The sequence below is a fragment of the Crocodylus porosus genome, unplaced genomic scaffold (genome assembly GCF_001723895.1).
Source record: "Crocodylus porosus isolate Cpor-Errol unplaced genomic scaffold, CroPor_comp1, whole genome shotgun sequence".
Lineage (NCBI taxonomy): Eukaryota > Metazoa > Chordata > Crocodylia > Crocodylidae > Crocodylus > Crocodylus porosus.
In genome coordinates, this window is record NW_017728910.1 from 35,974,729 (window position 1) to 35,980,001 (window position 5,273).

The 5,273-nt window shown below is 44.1% G+C and overlaps 1 long non-coding RNA gene across 1 annotated transcript; it reads left to right on the plus strand.

The window, feature by feature from the left end:
• The first annotated feature begins 712 nt into the window (after nucleotides 1-712).
• LOC109308620 lies at nucleotides 713-2,854 on the plus strand. Its single transcript, XR_002100651.1, has 2 exons — nucleotides 713-2,380; nucleotides 2,751-2,854. It is a non-coding gene; the product is annotated as an uncharacterized LOC109308620 (long non-coding RNA).
• Nucleotides 2,855-5,273: the final 2,419 nt, after the last annotated feature.

Below are 5,273 nucleotides of genomic sequence, written 5' to 3' on the forward strand. Positions count from 1 at the left end.
GGGGGCTGCTGCTCCCCACCCCTAGCTGCCATGATGGGTCAGCTTCTCCCCCACTTTTGGCCTGCTTCTCCCCTCCACCGCCGCGTTGGCCCAGACCCGCTGCTTCCATCCCCACCGTGTCAGAAGGGAATGGATGAGAGGGGGCGAGGGGAGCAGTGGTGGCCTTGGCCTCCACCCCATATTTGCCACCTGCAGGGAGGGGGGGGAGCAAGGCTGATACTGCTGACCTGGCCGGCCCCCCCGCCCCAGGAGTCCTGACCCCGATCCACCCCACACCACCACCACCATCTCCGAGAAGCAAGGGGGGAGCTCTGCTGGCCTTGGCCCCGCTTTATGTCTGCTCTGTTGCAACTGGCTCCAGGGAGCAGGGCAGCGGAGGCAAGGCCAGCTGGCCTCTCCCACCCACCTCACTCCATCCCGTGTCGCCACCACCACAGCGCGGCTCTGCTGCTCTACCACCTCCTGTCCAAATGCTGTATTCTCACTCTAATTGGTTGTTTCCATCAGCTAATCAAAGTCAAATAAAGTTTTATGGACAGACAGACTACAGCTTTTATAATATTAGAATGTATATATATGTGTGTATGTATATGTACATATGACTACATATGTGTGTATATGTGTATAGATATATATTGTATGTGTGTATATATGTGCGTGTATGTGTATATGTGTATGTTTGTGTATATATATATCTATATATATCTATAGCACAAGCTTTCCTGATTAGTCTATAAGGTGCAAATCTACCCTGCCTTCTACTGGACTTCAGATTAAGACTGCTAATTACTTCATTCTGCTGTTGGCCAGAAACTCAGTTGTGTAAAGACCAGCAGGTTCATGAGAAATGGACCAAAATATGTGTTTTTGTTATTATGACTACAGCCCTCGATAGACCAATTTTATACATCCTGCAGACCTCATTAAATCCTAGTAAAATGGTATCAGCCAAGTATGAATTAGTCAAGATAAACTAAAAGAAATTTAAAAACCACAGTGATTTGCATATAGTGGAAGCCTCACTCATATACAGTATAAGGTCACTAAAGCAAATCCTGGCAAATGGACATTCATGGTAACATTAGGCCTGGTTGTTTCTGAGTGTGCACTGCAATATTCTAGCAAAGGCTATGGAGACAGTACTCAAGAAAAATAAAATTCCCAGTAATCTAGAGCAAGAAATAGGCCTTTCATTTTTAGCACATACCTTTCTCCCATATTTTTTTTTTTTGTTGAAGAGTGAAAATATTACCTTACAAAATACTGCCCCACAGTCTGGGGATACAAGCAAAATCAGCAAAAAAAGTCTTACCCAGGAAGATGATTGTATAAAAAAACCTTAATACCTCTTTCATTTGCTGAAATCTAGACAATAGCTCAGTGTTTGCTAAGATATGTTAATACTAGTTTTAAACCCCCCCAGGAATTTGTTGCTATGCAAACCTGCTTTTAACTGCTGCAATATTTTCTGTATTTTTGGGAAGAATATTTTCATTGTTAAAACTGGGAAGACCAAGTGGGAATAAAACAAGTAGGAAAGTAGCCTTTACGTCCCAATCATGGAACAAAACCAGGAAGCAGAAGTGAGTATGTTTTTGAAAATCCTATTGAGCCCAATGAATTATAAAGTGCTGTTTAGTTCTCCATGTGCTTTTCATGCTTTCCTCAAATCCTTTGTTGCATTCTATAGTTTCATTTGACTTCACAAAGCTAACACATTGTCAAAGCATAAGAGGTACCCTGCTTCCTGCCTAGAAAGTCAGTACACCATTTTGATCCCAAAAGTGTGAGTTAAAATATCAGACTTGCTAGTACCTGTTAGTGTTAAAAATGAGTAATAAGAATCCCTGTGAACAAATGCATTGCTCTAGCACAGCAGTAACCAGTTCTTTAAATTGAATAGTTCAGCTGCTTTAATTTTTTACAAGCATTAAATTCAGTTAGACCAACACATTAGTTTCACTTCTGTAAATTACTAATTGTTGACCATCAGAATTAATCGTTCTTTTAAACAATGATACAGGTATCTGAGCTATAAACTCAATTGTTAATATTTAGCACAGATCAAATTCTTGAGCAATTTATAAATTATTAAAATAACATTATCATAGAAATGTTGGCATGCTCTTCAACCTGCTGGTACAAATATGTGACTAAAAATGAATCACACAAAACCTACAGCCAGAATTCATGTAAAGGATCTTATTTTGCCATCATTTATATGGCACTTAAGGTTCATAGAAAATTTTGGCATGTTACAAAAGTATGTCATAGGAGTTGTATGAAAAAATGTATTGTGACCTTCCAAAAACAGCACACAGCTCAGAAGACTGGCAGGCATGAGAGGGGCTGAATTCCTAGAAATGAGGTGGAAAGCGAGGTAAGGATCTGAATTTGCCAAAACAAGCAACTTCGGCATAGCCTTCTGTTCCAAAAACACTTGAATGCCAGCTGAGGAAGACGGCTTCAAATTATGCCATCACTTTAGGCATGTTAATCTAAAATCTTCAGTTTCGGCACTTTTATGTCTGTTAATACTTAATCAATGCTAATCCTTTTTAATCACTGAGAACACGATGGTATAAGCTCATAGATCAACAGAAAATATTTAATATGTATCCCAATTTTTAATAATTAGCTCTGTTTCCTATAATAGTGTGTATATGCTATGAATTATATGCTAGTATAATATTATTAATGAGTGTATATGTATTGCACATATAACAATGCCAATTTTTCTTTTACTTTAGGTTTTCTTTAAAAGGATCTCAACCCAACTATTTTTAACAATACAGTTCTTTACTAAAGGGGTCCATTTCCAGATTTCACTGCTGGATGTTCAAGTTGAACTTAGCAAAAAAGGTATGGTTGGTGTAATTTAAGTTTTGGACTGGGACTGGGGACCCCATTCCTAGTTCTAACACAGACTTCCTCTGTGCTCTTCAGCAAGTCACTCAGGGTATGTCTGTGATATTGCACCAGTGGCATGCCCCAGCTAGGACAGACTCAAGCTGAGCTGCAACTACAGGCATGCTCTAAACCCAGAAGTCTGATGGTGAGACTACCCTGGGTGTCCCTCTGAGACACCCAGAACTCTTGATTTCTCGTGTACTTGAGAGTGGCCACTGAAGATAAACTTGAAACAGGCTTACCAGCATGCTAAAATTGAAGCGTGCCTCAGACATGGATGTGCACAGCAGATTCCATCTTTGCTAACCAGGACACACTATCACTATGGTGTGCACAAGCTCCAGAGATTCTCAACCAGGGTACTGGGGTACTGTGAGGTGCTGTGAGATCTTTTGAAGGGTGCCAGGAGGTGCGAGGGGATAGGGGATAAGTGCAGGCTTAGGCTGGTCATTGCTGGGTCACTACTCTGATCCCACTTCCCAGCCCCTCTGCAAGGCACTGTAATATATTAGTTTTTGTAATGAGGTGCTAGTTAATTCACAAAAGTTATGAAAGGGTGCCATAGGTCTAAAAAGCTTGAGAACCACTGCATTAATCTATTTGTTTCTCTGTTCTTTATCTGTAAACTAAGAATAATGTTATTCACCAAAGATGGAATTTTTCATCCTATTAGGTTTGAAGATTGCTTCTTCATCGTCATGAAGTTTATTTTTTTAAAAAGACAGAACTTTTTTGAGGCCAGTGAACAGGGACTTCAGACAGGGTAAACAGTTTGCAGGCAGTTTGCATGCCAGTTCCTAAGCCAGTTCATGTCCCCTCCCTCCCTTTTTGAGGGGCAAGCCTTTCAGCTTGGTGTGAGAAGCAGGAAAAAAAGGAACTCTTTGGGGCCAATGAGCAATAAACAGGACAGCTTCCAGGTAAATTTGCTAGGGTAGATCTGCTTGAAAAAAGAGCAGTAAGAGAGAAAGAAGGCAGATTAAGAGACCCAGGAAAATGGCTGGAGGATGTTGCGATGCCACAGCCACTGCCACTGCTTGCACCTGTGAGGTTTCTGTCCAGGCAGGACCACTCGCAGTTGACACTTCCATCCAGGTCCAAGTTTGGTACCTTGAAGGCAACAGTTCGCAGGTTTCTTCCAGTGATGGCCAGGTGGGGGATGCCTGCGGTGTGAGCAGTGCCTCCTGGCAGTGTCTCTCTAGGAACAGGCAAGAAAACTAGAGGAAGAGGTGATGAGGCTCCAAAGCATCCTCCACCATGAGGTGTTCATCAGTTTGATGCTGGAGGAGACCTCCGGGACTGTGGAGGAAAAAATACCAGACGTAGCGCTAGAGGAGAGAGAGGATATGAACACACCGAAGAGGGTGGAAGCTCTCAGAGGCTTGTGATTTCTGGCAGCAAGCAGAGATCTTCAGCTCCACCTGCAGTCATTCATCTGGAAAACAGATATGTAGTCCCATCAGCAGTGAGGGTGGAGCACATTCCACTGGTGGAGGAAGACAGGCCAGAACTCACCAAGGTGGGCGGGATTGAGATAACCACCACCAGGAAGCGATAGGTGGTGTTGGTTAGAGACTCCTTTCTGTAGGAGATGGAGAGAGCCATCTGCCAAACTGACCTGTTGTCTTGGGAGGTCTGCTGCTTGCCCAGAGCCCAGATCTGAGATGTCATGGAGGAACTACTGAGGCTCATCCGGCCCTCTGACTACTGCCCCCTGCTGCTTATTCATGTGGGCCCCAATGCTACTTCCAAGCATATCAGAAGTGACTACAGAACTCCGGGAGGAAGGGTGAGGGGGTCTGGGGCTCAGCTTGTGTTCCTGTGGATCCTCCTAGTCAAGGAAAAGGGCCTGTACAGAGCATGTGAATTCTGAAAATTAACATCTGGCTGCACAGATGGTGTTGCCAGCAGGGCTTTGGCTTCTTCAACCAAGAAGAAGGATTACTTGGAAGAGATGGGCTCCACCTAATGAAGAGAGGGAAGAGCATCTTCATACTGAGGCTCACTAACCTAGTAAGGAGGGTTTTAAACTATATTCGCTAGAGGGTGGAGACCAAAGCCAGCCCTGAGGTAAGTGGGGAACTGGGAAACCTGAAAAAAAAGAGCAAGCAGGAGGGGGCAACGGGAGAGGTGCTCTCATACCTCCTAAAAAAATCAGGGTAATCAACTACCGTATTTTTCGGACCATAAGACGCACTTTTTTCCCCCCAAAAGTGGTGGGAAAACGAGGGTGCATCTTATGGTCCGAAGGTGTGTGTCCCGGGGAGACGGGGCGGAGCTTGCCCGCGGAGGTGGCGGAGCCCGAGCGGGACACCTGCCGCTTGTTTATGCCGTTACCCGGGGAGACGGGGCGGAGCTTGCCCGCG